This window comes from Trichechus manatus, unplaced genomic scaffold (genome assembly GCF_000243295.1).
Source record: "Trichechus manatus latirostris isolate Lorelei unplaced genomic scaffold, TriManLat1.0 scaffold00015, whole genome shotgun sequence".
NCBI classification, from domain to species: Eukaryota; Metazoa; Chordata; class Mammalia; order Sirenia; family Trichechidae; genus Trichechus; species Trichechus manatus.
This window is the reverse complement of record NW_004443951.1, coordinates 7,228,685-7,248,449: the sequence shown is the minus strand read 5'-3', so window position 1 is coordinate 7,248,449 and position 19,765 is coordinate 7,228,685. Positions and strand designations below refer to the sequence as shown.

Sequence of the window (19,765 nt, the reverse complement as noted above, 5' to 3'; positions counted from 1 at the left end):
GCTGGCCCAGAAAAGGGTGCTAGGAAGAGTATGGGGGTGGGAGAAGTCTCTTCAGAGTTAGCCAGGTTTCAGACAGGAGGGCCAGGGAGGAAATGTCTTGTAAGGTGGCTAGGGCTATAGGGTTTATTCAGGGTAGAAAGGGTTGGGAGCAGGGGAAACTGTTGAGGGCTGTGTCAGCAGAGAGGAAGCGCAGAGCTGCTTGGATGTCACTGAAAGGAGAGGCTGGTGCTCAGGAGGGTCACAGGAATGAGGGCCTGGGTGAGGTTCTCTGAGGGCAAGATTTTCCAAGGGATGAGCCCCAACAACCCTCTGAGCATGGGGGAGCCCAGTCCTCTCTGGAAAAGGTCAGCAGAGCCTGGATGGAGTAGACATTTGAGGACTCCTACGTTGTGGGTGGGCACTTAGGTCTCTCCAATGGCATCAGCTGCAACTTGACCCACTCCAAGGGTCTGAGGAAGAGGCTACACAGCCCAGAGCTGCTCCCTACTTTAACTCCTCTCCCTCTGCCAGCAGCACTTAGGTACTTCAGGCCAGCCTGCCTACTCCTGCCTTCTCACCTCTGACAACCTTTCCTGGGATCTTTACTGAATAGCCCTTTCCAGTTTACTGAGCTTGCCCAGATGCCTTCAACACCTGTATCTTCACTATATCTCTGTAAGGCAGATATCATCATTCCCATTTTACAGTTGAGGAAACAGAGGCTTAGAAAGACCAAATGCCCTGCCCAAGGCTTATTCAAAATGGAGGTGGGACTCATACCTATTTATTCTGAATTAAAATCCTATGCTCCTTCCCTTACCACATGGCTGTCTCTAAGGGAATGTCATGTTAAAGTTGGAAGTCTTGGCATGAGCAGTCAGTAGAGACGGGCAAATTTTGTCTTATTTCATCTAAAGACAACTCTGCCAACTGCATTACCAGGGCTCGACGGGGGGCCCCCAAACATGAGACCCACATTTGGATGTTGCTTTTAAACAACGTAATTCATGTGCAGCCAAGGATTCCTTTTAGAACAAGTATTTCTCTTATGGCCCCTCCACAGTGCCCCCAGGGAGGACATATATGGCATCCCCATCACAGTGAATGACAGACAGCATCACCCATCTGCTCAGCCAAGCCAGAAACAGAGGAGTCAGCAGCAAGTCCTCTTTTCCTTACCCTCTGCCTCTAATCAACCCCTAAATCATAGTGATTTTACCTCCAAATATGTATTTCTGTTTTAGCCTGACTCACCCACCTCATCATTCCCACAACCCTTCCTTTGCCCCCATCCTCCACATTTCTTGCCAGGACCATTAAGCCAGCCACCTGAATGTTTTTCCTACTGCGGGCTCACTTTCAATTCATCATCTACAGTTCCACCAGAGTGGTCCCGAAATACCAATCTGCCCATGTTGCTCCCAAGTTCAGCACCCTCCAATAACAACCTGTTACCACCTCAAAGCAAAGTCCGGCTCCTTAACCTGGCACATGAGGCCCTGGCTCCAACCACCCTGCAGACTTGTCTGTCAGTGGATCCCACTAAGACCCTCCACTCCATACCCTGCACTGAACCTCTTTCAGTGCTGAGAACACACTGAGCTTTTTCAGTCACTCATTCATTTACTCACTCATTCATTTATTCAACTTTTGACCCCTATTATATGCCAGGCACCCTTTTAGACATTGCTCTTATAAAACTTACATTTTGACTGGGGAGAGGGGAGGCAAGACAATATTCAAATAAATATATCAGGATGGGAGAAAAATAAAGCAGAGGAAGAGGACTAAAGACTGGCTTGAGGTAGAGTGGGATGGGTGCCCTCTTTCAGGGTGGTCAGGGGGAGCCTTTTGGATGAGAGAGACATGAGCAAAGATCTTAAGGAAGTGTGTGTGTCGGGGGCGGGGCGGGGGAGCCATGCGGATGTGTGCATCGAGTTTTCAGGAACACGGATCTTAACTCAAACTCTTCCCTCTGCCTGTATCGCCTTTTGCCTCTCTTTAGGGCCAGCTCTTATCTGAGAATTGGCTCCATAAAAAAATCCATTGCCACTGAGTCAATTCTGACTCATACAGACCCTATAGAACAGAGTAGAATTGCTCTATGTGATTTCCAAGGCTGTAATCTATAGGGTTGTTTTGAGTTGGAATCGACTCAAAGGCAACAGGTTTGGTGTTTTTTGATTTTTAATTTATAGGGACGCTATGAGTCAGAATTGACTTGACAATAATGGTTTAGGTTTTGGAATCTTTATGGAAGCAGACTGCCACATCTTTCTTCGTGGAGCAGCTGGTGGGTTCAGACAACTGACCTTTCGGTTAGCAGGTTAGTGCTTAACCAGTGTGCCACCAGGGTTCCTCCCTTATGATACTCATGTAGAATTAATCAATCTTTCTTTTATGCCCCTGTTGTACCCCACACGGTTTCAATCCTAGCCCTGTAACACTGAAGTGCTCTAGTTTTTCTACTTTCATTCATTCATTGGTGCAAAAGGTTTGTACTCTACTATTAACCAAAAGGTTGGTGGTTCAAACGGTGCCACAGGAGAAAGATCTGATGATCTGCTTCTGTAAAGATTACAGCCAAGAAAACCCTATGGAGTGCAGTTCTACTCTGTAACACATGGGGCCACCATGAGTCGGAATTGACTAGATGGCAAAGGGTTTGGTTTTAGATTCATTCATTCATTTATTCATTCATTTCTTGAGCAAAAACTGCCTGAATAGTCCCTGGGTGCCAGGCCCTGAGCTATGTCTTGAGATGTATCTGCCACCTCCCCTGTCCTCTGCTCCATGAGCTCCTGGGGGATAAGGAGGGACTCTGTCTGCTCCACCTCATTATCCCTCTGCTAGTGCAGCGTCAGGTCCAGAATGGCTGTGAGTGAGTACTTGCTGAGTGAATAAACATTTGAGATCATTTTATTGAAATACTTCAGAGTAAATTTGGAGACAAGCATTCCTCTACTCAGGAGTAATTTAATAATCACAAATGCCTTTAACACAGTGGGGAGAAGTAAAAAAAAAAAAAAAGGTATGTGTTTCTCTGACTGCTGCTGTTAAAATAAATGGCATTTTTTAAAATAAAGTGTCCCCATACAGCATATAGAATGTGGTCACATGATGAAATAAATGAATATCTGGTGAAATTATGCATTGCAAAGCAGACTTTTTCTGGTCTTTTGGTTATTAAATTTAATCACTTTTGAGCTGTGCTCCTACTCTTTTTCCTAGAGGCAGGTATGGTTTTGATTAAAATGTGGGCCCCAGCGCACTTTCACAGGGGAAGGTTGAACTACGTCCCCAAAGGAACTGCAGTGGAGCAAGTGAAGGGAATGATGGGGCCAAGGCAACAGCCACAATTTGCTTCTCACTTGACGGACGTGTTTGTCCCCAGACGGAGTGCGCGGCAGTCACGGGGCGTATGGAAATGTTGCAATTAAGGCAAAGTCTAATTAGAGGCTACGTGTTCAAAATACAAAGGAGGCTCCGAGTGGCAGCCACGCTGGTCGGCTCTGAAACGTGATTATCCCACTCAAGTCCCTGCCTCAGCCACACATGGGTTGAATTATGAGGAGGGAAATGTATCTTCTTGCCATTCATGGTTTTTCAGGAGTAGCCCTGCCTTTGTTCTCAGTCCAGGGGGACACCCTGGTCCGTGGAGAAGAGCATAAACTTTGGAACCGAGCAAAGTTGGATTTGAATTCTGGCTCTGTCCTTTATTATCCCTCAGCCGAAACAATGGACTCAAATATACCAACAATCATGAGGATGGCGTGAGACCCAGTAACGTTTCCTTCTGTTATACCAAAGGTTACCATGGGTCTGAGCTGAATGGACAGCAAGTAACAACAGCCTCAACACCTTTATCTTCAAGATGGGGATAATTATGACTATTCACAGGGCTACAGAAGGATCAAGTAAGGTTCAAATTCTGCATCCACAGATCATTTATCTATGTGACCCAAGTCACTTAAGCACTCTGTGTCTCTGTTTTCCTTGTTTGTAAAATGAAATAACAATAGTACCTGCCTCGTGGGGTTGTTTCACAGACTAAACAATTAATATCTAATACTATGTTCCCAGAACATAGTACATGCTCATTTAATGTCTGTTGCCGCTGTTATTATTTGTGGCTGCAATTACAACCACCCACTGATGTTCAAACCACGTGCAGGTCAAAAATCAGTAACTTTCATAGCCTGGTATGTGTTGGAACAGGCAAGAGGTTTGCAATCACATGACATATTGTTCTTTGTCCTATTCAAAGGAGGAGGGAGAGGTGATGGTACTGATTTTGATAATGACTTTCATTTACTTTATGTGCCAGGTGCTTTACATGTATCAGCTCATTTAAACCTCACAACAACTCTAAAGGTACATCTTATTCTTATTTTTATTTTGCTGACCAGGACACCAAGGCTTAGGGGAGTTAACACACAGCTGTGTCCCCACCTCGATGTATTTGAGCAGTGATGGTGGGGTGGCCTGTGCTGACTGAGGCATCTACATTCTACTGCTCAGCCCCATTTCTGGAAGTTCTGCTTGTGATGAGCTGACCTTGGGAAATAAAGGAAGGTGACTGAGTAGCTGCCTGTTTATGAACTCTAAGTACAGTGGTAAGACAGCGAAGAATGACAACCATCTGCTGGTCAGTAAGGCCTGACCACACAATGTTTTATTTCTGGAATTATGAAGCTTTGTTGCCCTCAGGATGATAAAAGAGCTGCACCAACAACATTAGAACGCCCTCTCCCACTCAACTTTTCTTAGGGGGTTTTGGGAGTAAACAAGCCAAGAAATCAATCTTGTTTCTGGCATCTCACTTTAGGAGAGCACTCACAAGACACAGTCCAGCTTCTGATGACTGCAGCAGGGGGTGGAGCCAGGGTGCAGAGCAGGCACCAAATGCAGGATTCAGCAATGCATTCATTCATGTATTTACAAGTATTTATTGCTCTAGGTGTTCAGAACATGGTGATGAATAAGACTGACACATCCTTCTCACTAGAGGAAGCCCTGAATCCCTACCTGGACTTGGTCTCAGAAGGACCTGGATTTGAAACTTGATCCTCCAACTTATTAGCTGTGTGACCCTGGCAAATAACCTAACCTCTCTGGTCTGCAGTGTCCTCATCAGAAGAAATAACAACAATCAAGCCAACTCCCAAATATTCTTGCTGTGATGATTAAATATATGAAGTCTTTAGTGTGGATTCTGACACACAGGAGAAGCTCAACAGAAGTTAACTGAATGATTCCCTGGTTCTGGGCTGGGGAAAGAGCATGGGAAACACATTGGTAAGCTCCTGTTGTCTGCCCTTCTCACTATGAATAAGGGAGTCTAAACAAAATGCTTGCTCTTAAAAAATAAAAGAAAGAAAGAAAGAAAGAAAAAACAAAATAAAACAAGTCACCTTATAATCATAATTTTAAACCCAGAGGGCCCAACCCAACACTGGAAATCTCCGTAGGGTCTATTTCATCTTGGACCAGGCTCCCTAATGGGCAGCCCCACCCTACAAAGCCCTCACCTGCCCTCCTGGGCCCTGCTGAAGGAGGCAATAGTCTGGGTTACAAAGTGTTAAGTCCTATCCCCAACAAGAGATTGAAGCCAATGAGGCTTTCTGCTTAAATGGACTATAACCATCTACTGAAGCTACTTAGCTCAGAAAAGTGCATGAATCAGCAAACTGAAAATAATCTAAAGAGCCATTGGAAAAAAGAATTCCAGCCTCCCTCCTTTCACCAGCAATGCTAGCCTCTCAGAAGCAGCTCTCATTTTTCATATCCAGAGCCAGGGACTTCCCACCAGTTTGGGGAAAGAATGTGTCAGAGGCTAGATTCTGGGGGGAACAAAGAAGGGGAGGGCAGCAGGAGGGACGTAAGAATCCACCTCCCACCTGGAGTGCTTTAGGGTTCCCATGCCCTACCCCTGCAATGCTGGCAGGGCCACATCTGCTTGCAGAGGTCAGTGAAGCAGGGACTGTCATATACAAATAATTACTGAGGAAACTGAGGCCCAGAGAAAGAAGTGACTGACCCAAAGTCCTGCACAGGTGAAGCGTGAACCCTCCTGACTAAATACTCAGTGCTTTCTGCTTCCATCACTCTGAAGGGAGGACGGTGCCCATTAGTGAGCACCTACTATGTGCCTGCCATGTGTTCAGCACTTTACACAATAGCCCTAAAACATGGACACTGTGATTCTTGCTGTTTAGATGATAAATCTGAAGATCAAGAAGGTTGAGTAACTTGGCCAAAGTCATGCTACTGAAAAAGGTGGAGGAAAGATTCAAATCTATACTCTCTTACTTCCGTTAATGGGCATTATCTCTCACCTAGGTTATTATCCCAATAGCCTCTTCAGCTCCTTTTTCTCCCTCCAAATCACCCACCACACTGATGCCAACATGACCTTTCTAACACGCACCGCCCCTTTGAACGGCTGTCCATGGTCTTCAGAGTCCAGTACCTCAGTCAGGAATCCAAGGTCCTCCATGACTCTAGCTACAACTTCAGCTTCCTCTCTCAACACCAACCCCACCTTCACTCCCTACAACATTTACCATTTCCCTGAACACGTCCTATCCTCTTCCACCTCTTGATTTTTGCCCACAATAACAATTAACATTTACATGGTGTTTACCAGAGTTCATGGGTAGTGCAAACAGTTAAGTGCTTGACTACTAACCGAAAGACTGGTGATTCAAAATCCACCCAGGAGTGCCTTGGAAGAAAGGTCTGGCAACCTACTTCCAAAAGATCACAGCCACTGAAAACCTTATGGAGCACAGTTCTACTCTGAAACACATGCGGTTGCCATGAATTGGGATCGACTAGACAGCAACCAGTTTTGTTTTCTTTTTGGTCCTATGTGTCAGCTACAGTTCTAAATATTTTATAGGTATTAATTTAATGCTTGCAGCAAACCTAAGATTTCCATTTTACAGAGGAAGAAACTAAGGCCTAAATCAATTAAATAACATGCCTAAAGTTACAGAGCTGCTAAGTGGTAGAGCCCAGAGTCAGATCTAGGCAGTGTGAGGTCGGAGTCAAATCCTTTCCTTCCTTCTCGACTGGTGACAGCCTGTCAAACTTCAACCTGCTAGAAGATCAGGAAGGTCTCATAATATCCTTGCAAAGGGCTTTCTTGACCCCTCAAGGCCTTAAACCCCTAGAAAAAAGAATTGTTTTGGCCTCCAATTTCCCACAGTCTTTGACCATAAGGGGCCAGCATTCAAGGAAGAGCTCAGTTTCATTTGTCCCAGGCATTATGCTGAACCCCAAGGACTCAGAGATGAACACAAGGTGGGCCCCAGCCTTTGAGGGCTCACAGTCCAATGAGGAAGATGGGCACACAATGACAAAATAGTCTGATAAGACTCTAATGGAAGACATCAGAGGGTGCTATAGAGGAGGGGGAGGCCCCCTGACCCAGGCTGGGGAGGTGAACACTGGAGACATCCTGGAGGGAGGAGGCATAAGTAGGTCACAGAGCAGAGGAGGCAAGGGAAGATTCAAATAGAAGAAATAGCTTGAACCAATGTCAAGAGATCTAAGGAAGCATATAGCGTGGTCATTAAGATCCAAGGTAATGGAGTCACAGGCTTGAATTACAGTTTTGGTTCCTCCTTCTCACAGCTATGCCATCTTGGGCAAGTTACTCAACCTCTTTAAGTCAGTCTCCTCATCTGTGAAACGTGAATGGCACCAGTATCTGCTTCAGTGTTGTGTGAGAATTAAATAAAATAATTAACAATGCCTAGCACATAGTAAGTGCTCAATAAGTATTAGCTAATAAAAAAATATTGTCCAAACACATCTGGAGGTGACACTAACAAGATGGCAGAGTAGACAGCTCCAAGTTCCTGTGCCTCAACAGAAATATTGGAAAACAAGGAGAAACTGTCAGAATCAATTGTGTCCAAACTCTAGAAAATAGTCAAAGGATTACAGCAACCAAGTAAACACTGAATCAAGAAAAAGGCAACTTAAAAATGGTAGGAAAGCTTTGTGGCATTTTTATTTGCCCATGTCCCACCCCCCTCCTTGCTTGGTGACAGTCTTAAAGATAGTAGTCTGCATTCCTACTGTGGGACCCTGGTCTCTGGTTCCAGAAGGAGCAGGGCAGACCTTATTCATAAAGGACTGATGCAAAGTGCTTGTATCTGTTTCACCTATCTCAAAACTCACTCATGGCAGAAAAGTGGTAAGAATTGATTAAAAACATTGTAAGGCAAACGATCAACCCATAGCCATCTGGGGCATAAGAATAAAGTTGAGACATACAATAGACTGCTTAAAGTCTGGGAATAAAACCAGGCAGAGGGTTTCTTTGGAAAATTAGGGCATTCAAAAGTACCTGTGTTTATGAGGAAATTTAGAAAGCCATGCCACACCCAGGGAAAGACATAGGCTCAGAAAAGACCTGAGAAAACACTTAAGATTTCACCTTAGGCTGATCTGTAGGCTCACTGTAAGCCTCGGTGTAACTGTTGAAGGAATGACCCAGCACAGAGCCAATCTTTAAGGACTAGGAAAGGTATTTTTTTGTTTGTTATGTTTCTGCTTGTTTGTTTATCTTTGTTTTTGTTTTGTTTTAGCTTATGGCATTCAAAGTAATTTCTGTCAAAACACAAACTGAACACACACTAAAGGAACAGAGACTTCAATAACCACACAGGACAAGGAATATAGTGCCAAAAAGTAGTTTGAAAAACTCACTAAACCAATGGACTAGGCTTCAACAATTAAAAAAAAGGCAAACACTGGGGAAGGCTGAGTATTACCACATTACAATATTCAAACGTTCAGTTTTCAACAACAACAAAAAATAACAAGGCATATAAAGAAATAGGAAAGGATGGCCCACTAAAAGGAACAAGATAAAGCAACAGAAATTACCTCTGAAAAAGCCTAGACACTGGACCTATCAGAAAAAGGTATTAAGATAAATCTCTTAAACATGCTCAAAGAGCTAAAGGAAAACACAGAAAAAGAACTAAAGGAAATCAAGAAAAGACTGTATGAACAAAATAAGAATATCAATAAAAAGAAATGGTAAAAGGGAAACAAATGGAAAATCTAGAGCTGAAAATTACAATAACTGAAATAAAAAAATCACTAGAGAAGTTCAGATTTAAGCAGACAGAAGAAAGAATCAGAGAACTTTAAGATAGGACAATTAAAATTATTCAGTCTGAGAAGGAGAAAGACAAAAGAATGAAGAAAAATGAACAGAGCCTAAAGGGCCTGTGAGATACCATCAAGTGTACTAACATATGTATTACAGGAGTAACAAAAGGAGAAGAAAGGGGTAAAAAGAACATGTGAAGAAAGAATGGCCAAAATTCCCTAATTTAACGAAATACATGAATCTAACATCCAAGATGAACAACAAAATCCAATTAAGATAAACTCAAAGAGATCCACAGAGACACATAATCAAACTATTGAAAGACAGAGAGAAACTTGACAGCAGCAAGAAAGAAGCAACTCATCACATACAAGGGATCCGCAATAACATTGATAGCCAGTTTCTCATCAGAAACCAAAAGGCTTTGGTGGTCATAAGGCAGTGGATGATGTATTCAAAGTACTGAAAGAAAAAAAAAAAAAAAAGAGAAAGAGAAGTCTTAGCCAAGAATTCTATATCCAGCAAAACTGTCCTGCAAAAATGAGGAAGAAATTACAACATTCTCAAGTAAAAAAAAAAATCTGAGGGAGTTCTAGACTTGCCTTACAAGAAATGCTAAAAGCAGCCTTCAGGTTGAAATGAAAGGGCATTAGAAAGTAGCTCTAAGCTGTATGAAGAAATAAAGATGTCCAGTAAATTACATGGGCAAATATAAAAGCAGTATTATTGTATTTTTGGTGTGTCACTCCATTTTTATGTCCTACATGATTTATAAGACAAACACAAAATAACTATGAATGTATACTATTGGGCATACAATGTATAAAAATATAATTTGTGACAGCAGTAAAATAAGGAGGGAAGAAGCTGTATAGGAGCAGAGTTTCATATGCTATTGAAGTTAAGTGGGTATCAATTGTAACTAGAATGTTATAAATTTAGAATGTTAAATGTAAGCCCCATGGTAAACCACAAAGAAAATACCTTTAAAAAATATATACGCAAAAGAAAATGAGAAGGGAACCAAAACAGTTCACTATAAAAAAAAAAAACACAAACAAACAAACACAAAAGAAGGCAGTAATGGAGGAAATGAGGGGGAAAAGGTATAAGACAAATAGAAAACAAACAGCAAAATGGCAGAAGTAATTTCTTTTTATCAGTAATTACTTTAAATGCAAATGGATTAATTCTCCAATTAAAAGGTAAATATTGGCTGAATGGATAAAACAACAACAAAACATGATACAACTATATGCTGTCTACAAGAGATTCACTTTAGAACCAAAGACACGAATAGGCTGAAAGTGAAAGGATGGGAAAAAAATTTCCATGCAAATAGTAAACAAAAGAGGTATATTAGTATAGGGTGGCTATACTAATATCAGACAAAATAGACTATAAGCCAAAATATTTACAAGATACAAAGAATAACACTGTATATTGATAAAGGGTCAATTCTTCAAGAAGATGTAACAATTATAAATATATTTGCAACTAAAAACAGAGCCCAAATTATGTGAAGAAAACACTGATACAATTGAAGAGAGAAACAGACAGTTATACAATAAAGGTTGGAGACTTCAATATACCACTTTAAATAATAGATAGAACATTAGAACATCTAGACAGAAGATTATTAAGCAAATAGAGGACTTGGACAACACTATAAACCAATTAGACCTAACAGACATTATATAGAACATTCTACTCAACAACAGTAGAAAACACACTCTTCTCAAGTGCACATGGATCATTCTACAGGATAGACTATATTTAGGCCACAAAACAAGTCTTAATAAATGTAAAAGGACTGAAATCATAAAAAGTATCTTCTCTGACCACAATGGAATGAAACTAGAAATTTAGTTTACAGAAGGAAAATTCACAAGTATGTGGAACTTAAACAACACACTCTTAAACAACCAATGGGTCAAGGAAGAAATCACAATAAAAATTAGAAAATACTTAGTGATAAATGTAAATGAAAATACAACACACCAAAACTTACGGGAAGCAGCCAACATTTGAAAAAACAAAAAAAACAAGAAAGATTGCAAATCAATGATCTAACTGTACACCTCCTTGAGGAATGTTACAGATTAAATTATGCCACCCAAAATGTGTGTTGGAATCCCAACCCCTATACCTGTAGATGTAATGATGTTTGGAAATAGGGTTTTCTTTGCTATGTTAATCAGATCATACCTGAGTAGGGTGAATTCTAATTTTAATCACTTCTGAGTTATAAAAAGAGCAGATTAGGCACAGAGACATGTACACAGGGAAAGACAGATGCCATGTGAGGATCATCTACAAGCCAAAGAACCAAAGAATGCCTGGGACTACCTACAAGGAAATAATCAACATGGCTGAGACCCCTATTTGGACTTTTAGCCTCCAGAATTGCAAGAAAACAAATTTCTGTTCTTCTTTAAAGCCAACCACTTGTGTGTGCAGAACTAAGAAACTAAGACACAGAATTAGAAAAAGAAGAGCAAACTAAGCCCTAAGCTAGGAAGAGGAAGGAAATAATACAGATTAGAGCAAAGATACATGAAATAGAAAACAGAAAAACAATAGAATCAACTAACCTAAATTTGGTTCTTTGAAAAGATCAACAAAATCAACAAAGCTTTAGCTACAAAGAAAAAAAAAGAGAAGATGCAAATAACTAAAATCAGAAATAAAAGTGGGGACATTACTACCAACTTTACAGAGTTAAAAAGGACTATAAGAGAATACTACAAATAATTGTATGCCAAAAAATTAGATAATCTAGATTAAATGGACAAATTCCTAGAAATACACAAATTACCTCAACTGACTCAAGAAGAAATAGAAAAGTGTTCCCTCTTCTTCTATTTTTGGAAGAGTTTGAGAAAGATTAGTGTTAATTCTTCTTTAAGTGTTTGGTAGAATTCACCAGTGCAGCCATTCAGTCCTGGACTCTTCTTTATTGGGAGGTTTTTGATTACTGATTCTATTTCTCCACTTGTTATTGGTCTGTTGAGATTTTCTATCTCTTCTTGAGTCAGATTGAGTCAATTTAGGTAACTTGTGGGCATTTATTACTTCCCTCCTCCCATAATAGCACTGACCTGATCAGGAATACCTGTGGCCCATCCCTAAGGCTCCAAAAGGGCCTGGCTGGCTGAGCTCACCAGGAACAGAGTTGTCTTTCCAGCACCTGGACTGAGCCACAGCAACTCTAGAGTTTGTCTCTGGTCCATTTCTCTCCCTCCATCCTCAGGGTCCTTGCTTTAATCCAGGCCTGGATTGTGGCCCCAGCCTCCTAACGTATTTTTGACTTCTGTCATTCATTCATTTATTCAGCGATTTTGTAATAAGTCTGTACTATATGCTAGGTGCTGCAGACACAGCAGTGAACAAAACAGAAACTAAGAGGTTAAAGTGGGTCAGTGAATGTAATTTTGTGAATTATTCAGATTCAAGAGGAATAGAGTACTCAATATAGGTATTTGGCAACAATTGTGATCATTGCTTGTTTGTTTGGGAGGTGAGTGGAGTTGGTGCAGAGAGAGGAGGTGGGGGTCTGGGATGCCTCTTCATTCCCTATAATGTCCTGGGTACCTGTAAGGTCATTTTGGGCACAGGAAGTGACTGAAATAGCGGTGCTTCACCCTACTGATTCCTATGATTTTAAACTTTCTTTGATACAGTCCCTTTTCTGTTATCTCATCCAACCTACAACCATTCCTGGTAGAGACAGGATGGCCATCCCATTTTACACATGGCAAAGTGAGTCCCACAGTGGTGGGACTCACCTCCAAAATCACACAGCAGTTTGGCAGCAGGGCTGGCAGTGGCTATGAGGCTTCTGCATCTGTCCAGCCTTCTGCCTGTCTACCCCCAGCTTCTGCTGTGACAGGCTGGCTGGTTATCTGCTGGTCATGGTTCATTAGTTTACAATCATCAAGATGTAATTATCTGCCACTCATCATAATTATAATATGGACGGCAGCATTGTATAGAGCAGTGGTTCTCAAAATGTGATCTCTGGGTCAGCAGCATCATCTCATCTGAGAACCTATTAGAAATGTAAATTTTTGAACCTCTCAATGAGAAACTCCAGGGGTTGGGCCCACAATTTGTGTTTTAAAAAGTCCTCCAGGTGATTCTGATGTAGGCTGAAGCTGATATAGAGAAACCAGTCAGACCAAACTCATTGCTGTCGAGTCGACTCCAACTCACAGGAACCCTATGGGACAGAGTAGAACTGCCCTATAGGGTTTCCAAGGCTGTAATCTTTATAGAAGCAGACTTTTACATCTTTTTCCCAAGGAGAGGCTGGTGGGTTCGAACACCAACCTTTCAGTTAGCAGCTGCGTGCTTAACCACTGCACCACCTGTGCTCCTTAATACAGAGAAAAGAGGACTAAATTTTGCCTCAGGAGACCTGGGTTTAAGTTTCACCCAATTACTATGTGACTCAAGATATTCACATTACCCCTCCCTCTAGTCTGAGTTTCCTTCCCTACAAAATAAAGACACATCATAGAATTGCTATGAAGAATCACAAGAAATAATGTGTGAAAATCGTTACATTTTTCGTCAACATGATAAAAATAAAGCCATTCATTCATTCTTTCAACAAACATTTACCAAGCACCTAGTCTGCCAGACCCAGGCCACCACACTGTGGGCACCCCTTTTGCTGTCTTCTCAGAGTCCCCTGGGATAAGACGCAGGTCAGTGGTTCAGTTGGAAGAGAGAGAGTGAGCACCAATAGCCAATCAAGTAGATAACCAGTTGCCATTAAACTGATTCTAACTCATGGCAACCCCATGTGTGTCAGAGTAGAACTGTGCTTCATAGGGTTTTCAATGGCTGATTTTTCATTTTATACATAGTAGGTGTCCAGGTATTGCATTGGGCAAATCTACTGCAAAAGACCTCTTTAAAATGTTAAAAAGCAAAAATGTTGCCTTAAGGACTAAGGTGCACCTGACCCAAACCATGGTATTTTCAATCATCTTATATACATGTGAACGTTGGACAATGAATAAGGAAGACCGAAGAAGAATTGATGCCTTTGAATTACAGTGTCGGCGAAGAATATTGAATATACCATGGACTGCCAGAAGAACGAACAAATCTGTCTTGGAAAAATTACAGCCAGAATGTTCCTTAGAAGGATGGTGAGACTTCATCCCATGTACTTTGAACATGTTATCAGGAGAGACCAGTCCCTGGAGAAGGACATCATTCTAAAGCAGAGGGTCAGCAAAAAAGAGGAAGACCCTTAAGGAGACAGATGGATATAGTGGCTGCAACAATGGGCTCAAACACAGTAACGACTGTGAGAACGGCACAGGATCAGGCAGTGCTTTCTTCTGTTGTACATAGGTTGCCATGAGTCAGAACTGACTTGATGGCATCTGACAACAACAACAGGTGTTCAGGAAATATGAGTTCTCTTTCTAATGAGAGTGCAAGCTCCTGAAGTTCACGGAGGAGGGAAACATTTCTGCATTCCCCTCAATGTCTAGCAGAGTACCTGGCACAGGCTACTCAGCACGTTTAAGATGAATAGATGGAGGGATGGACATACAGAGGAATGATCTTCTCATGGCCATTCTCAAGCTTCAGATGTCAGCTCACATGCAATATCCTCAGAGCCCTTCCTGGACCACACCTAGCTGCAACGACCAGAATAATCCAATTTAGAGAATAATAATTAGTGACTAGAAAAAGGCCTTCCAGTGGAGGGTCACATGGCTTTGCTCTTTTTACTGAACTGAACGTTATTACTGATAACTTAGTGAAGACACAAAGGACCAGATTTATATATCATATAACTGGGAGAGAGGGATATATCATAAAAGAAAATTCCAAAAGGATCTCAAATACCCAAAGGTATGAATAGACAATTCCCATAGGAAGATGTTGAAAAAGTATCTCTGTACGGGTAATCAAAGAAAAGCAATTAAAGGCAAACTTGAGGTGCCGTATTATAGAAAGCTAATACACCAAATATTTTTCAAAAATTCTAAATACTGCCAAAGCTGTGGGGAAAATGGCACATACATGTCTACACTGCTTCAGACATGGCATTAACCTTTGGAAAGCAATATTAACAACACATGGAAAGGACTATAAAAATGTTCTTGCCCTTTAACCCAATTAGCTCACTCCTGCGAATTTACTCTAAGAAACAAATAAAAAGAAGGAATAACAACCATAAACAATCACTGCAGCATTACCTGTAATAGCAAGAAACTAGAGACAAAAAATGTACAGCGAAAACGGTAAGAAGCTACTCATGGCCCAATGCCGGGAAGGACGTCACAATGATAGTTATGAAAATCAGGCAGCAGAGGGGGAAATGTTTGCCATATGATGTTCAAGGAACAAGGCAGGATGCAGATGCACTGCGGAGGCCCCGCTGACGCCACCGTGAACAAAGAAGTGCTGCACTTGGACAGACAGAAGGGGAAGGTGCAGTTGGGCTTTGCTCTAGGGATTATGGCTGGGTTTTCTTTTTTGGCTTTGGCTTTCTTCAAATTTTATTTTGTATTTTAAACAGAAATGGAAAAGAAGATCTCAACCAGCTGGAATGTTGGGCTGAAACCAATAAGATGAAATGAAACAGGGATGAATGCAAAGTTCTGTATTGCATTTAAGAAATAAATTTGAAAAATTCACACATTGAGCTGTTAAGACGAAAAAGGGGAAGCAAAGGAAACAAAAGGAACCACATTGACTGAAGGCTGGGGTAAAATGGGGACTGTAGGTCTGTGACACAGTGGCAGGCCAGTATGATTCCCTAACAACCACAGAACAAACAAATCGCCCAAGCTCCTATAATCTAATAAATAGCGAAGCCAGGATTTGAATTCAGAGTGCATTTCTCTGACTCAAACATCTATGCTCTTTCTCCTAGGGACAAGTACTATTGTGTTAAGTCGAAAATAAGGAGCAGGGGAGTGTTTGGTAACCATAAGCTCAATAAGAGCCCATTTTATAATGCCATTGCTAAAGACACAAATTCAAGGTTAGGCCACTTTAATAGAACTGACAGTCCTAAAGAGGTGACAATCTCGCTATAGTTTGTGCTGATCAGACTCTTCCTAGAGTACAGTGTCTAGTCCTGAGTAGGGCACACCCATAAAAGAGCAACCAGGATGGTCAGAGTTCTTCGGATTAGGGAGCTAAAAGATAATGATTGCCTGGGTCCTTCACTCACATTATCTTACTTAGCCCTTGACACACCCTGTGAGGTAGGGAATTACTATTTCCATTTTAAAAAGAAGAAAACTGAAGCTGAGAGAGGTTAAGAACTTGTTCAAGATCACACACTAGTTAAGGGGCAGAATCAGGATTTGGACACAAGGCTGTCTAAATCCAGAGTCCCCACTCTTCCCCATGTAGCCTCCCTCACGTGAGAAATGATAGAATAGAACTGCAGCTATTTATTTAGTTGTTGATAGCAAAGGGCTATCAGCAGAATAATTGTGTGACTTCAGAGAGAAGAATTTGAATGACTTTAGAGTTACAAGGATGTAGATTTTTAGCTTAACAGAAGAACATTTCAGTAATGGCAATAATTGGATGGACTCTTTGGTAGGAGATGAGTTGCCCATGCCTGGAGATATTCAGTCCCTGGTGGTGCAGTGGTTGAGGTATGGTGTGCTACAGCTGCTAACCAAAAGGTCAGCAGTTCAAATCCACCAGCTGCTCCTTGGAAACCCTTTGAAGCAGTTCTACTCTGTCCTACAGGGTCGCTATCAGTCGGAAATGACTCGACAGCAATGGGTTTGGTTTTTTGGGTTTGGAGGTACTCAAGCACAGTCTAGAAAGTCATTTGCTTACAGTCATCTGGACAGAGGACCTAAAGTTCACTTTTGACTTTTAGATTCCATGAACCTTTGAAGCTGCTTGGCAGCAACTGATCAATCCCTTCAAAAGAAGTGATGGAAATATGTTGGTATGTCTATTTGCAGATATAAAAGCAAACATTATATGCCAAGGTAAACACATTGGTCCATGAGAAAACTAAACACAGAAAATGAAATAGGTTCTGCTGGAAAATGCTTATAGCTTTTAAAGAAGTTGTTCTTTTCTGTAAACAAGAAACCCACCTCTGGAGAAATGTACAATCTCGGTAATAATCAAAGAAAATATGAGATACTTTTCACCTATTAAGTTGGAAAAATAGTTTAAAAAGTGGTCACATCTATTATTGGTAAGAGTGCAGTGAACACCATTCTTACACTTGTGATGATATGCGTCAAAGACTGATAATTATGTCATTTCTTTTGACCCAAGTGAAACCACCCTAACAGTAGAAAATACAAGTGGAAAAACTATGCACAATTTCATCTGAGTTTTATTTATAAACCATCTGAACATCCAAATAAGGGCAATGGGCTAGATGAGTATATGGGTGGCAGGGGGTTTGGGGGGGGGGAGCGGGCTGAGGTCAATGTGGGGAGCTGGAAGCCCGGGGGTGGGGCATCTAGTCAGGATGCACAAGGAAAGCTCCCAAGTCCCAAGCACTGTAGGTCAGGCAGGTATGGAAGCCGAGGGTAGAGACAGATAAGGGCACACTGAGGTGAGGACTGAATAGGTGTGGGAGGGGAGAAGAGAGAAATCTCAACATTAAAATTACATGGCTAGACTCTCAGCCCAGGCCATACTTTTCTACTTATATTTCAAACATGTAAAAGTGCAGGCTTTGCACAGACCTGGATTCTGATTTAGCTCCACTGCTGACAACTGGTGGGACCTTGGGCAAGAAATTAAACTTCTCAGCCTGTTTCCTCATTTGTACAATGGATATAAACGACCCTCACATGACAATAACTAGGCACCTACTAGACAACTGTGGCTCAGAAAACATCTGTTTAACTATTGTTCAAAACCTTCCTTGATCCCATCAAACTTAACTTCTTATGTGCTTCCTCTTCACATCCTTTTCTGATTTTAATCAGTCTTATATGCGGATGAGTCAGAATCGACTCCACAGCAACAGGTTTGGTTTTTTTGGTTTATATGTGGAAGGTAACAACTAACATTTGTGTGGGTCTTCATGATCTACAGAGCACTTTCTCCAGATACTACCTGGATTGCTGTCCACAAAAACCCTGAGGTATCATTATCTCCACTTTAGAAAAAGGAGGCCCAGAGAGGTTGAGATCCTCTCCAAGTGGTAAAGCGAGGATTTGAACCCAGATCCCACAATGTTTCACAACTCTGTTCGGTTGCTAGCATATGATCATACATCACACAAAGCACTTTCACATGTCATTAGCATTTTTATTACAGATATTTTTGTGCCTATTTCCCCCATTAACCTTGAAGTACCTATAAAGCAGGTACCATGTTGTATGTCTTTGAAGGGAGACAGCCTCTGAGTATTTTATCCTCACTGTGCTTAGGAAGAAAAGACGGATGAGCTCAAGAATGATGCCTATTTTTTTCTAGTATGGTATGCACTACTCATGTCCAAGCTGCCCCATGCTATTCAAATGCACACATCACAACAAGAGTTTATCAAACACTTACTAAGTGTCAGGAACTTTACTTACCTCATGAAATGAGGTAACCTATGTTAAACACTTAAGAAAGTCCTGGTATGTATTAAGTATGCATCATTATTATTATTATTACTAAGTTATCCATACTGTCTGTGATACAGGCATTATTTTTCTCATTATACAGTAAGGACTGAAGCTCTCAGAAGTTAGGTGATTTGCCCAAGATCACATAGTTAGCTTGTGGAGGAGCTAGGAAAAGACCATGAAAGAAAGTTTACACTACGCATTTAATTAGCAAGCGCATGATACTTCACATTACAAAGGATTATTTTCACTTACTAAAATAAAAGTTCTCCGAAGTGGCAGCCACCAGTGACTCTGAGCTTTTGCTTTCAGACCAACAGTTGATGGATAAACCAGAAGAGAAACCAGGGGCCATTCTCCAAGCAATGCTCAAAAGCCAATAATCAGAAATGAAGATGACGACTGGCATTATTTATTGAGTACTTTATATATATTTATATATATATTCTCTAATCCTTACAACAATTCTGCAAGGTAGGTATTATCTTTTTTATGGAATAGAAAACTGAAATTCAGAGAGGTTAAGTTAAGCCCAAAGCAAGCAGGGGGGCCAGGCTCAGAACCCAGGCTCAGGCCCAAAGCCCTTATATTTTCAATACTACGCTTTACTCTCCAGACTTGCAAAGGAAAGTACAAGTCAACAGAAGATTGAATGCGGTTTGCCAAAATGTGCACCAGTCACCTTCGAGACTCAGTAACTGAATAAAGAATGAGATAAAAATTAATTTGCAAGATCATTTGAAATAACAAGATAGGATGAACAAACTGGCACCAAGTGACATTGCCCCAACTCCCTGAATGTAACCGTGGACCATATGTAACATTATCCCCCTCATACACTCCTTTACAAAGACTGATTCAAATTATCAGGAAAGCTGAATCTCAGACCACCTTGAGTTAGAAAGGCGAATGGTCCTACATGTCCTTTAAAGTCAGAGACAGTAACCTGCTTTCGAGACAGCCCTTTAGATCTGCAGACAGCAAGCAACCAGGCCCCTCATGAATTTTCTCTCCTTCAGCCTGAACATTCCGCCCTCAAATGAGGGGCATTCCAGGCCGCTTT

The 19,765-nt window shown here is 41.3% G+C and overlaps 1 protein-coding gene across 2 annotated transcripts in view; it reads right to left on the bottom strand.

Annotated features, from left to right (window-relative positions):
• AGBL4 (AGBL carboxypeptidase 4) overlaps positions 1-19,765 on the bottom strand; it is a 1,625,978-nt gene that overhangs the window by 225,705 nt on the left and 1,380,508 nt on the right. The window lies entirely within an intron of this gene.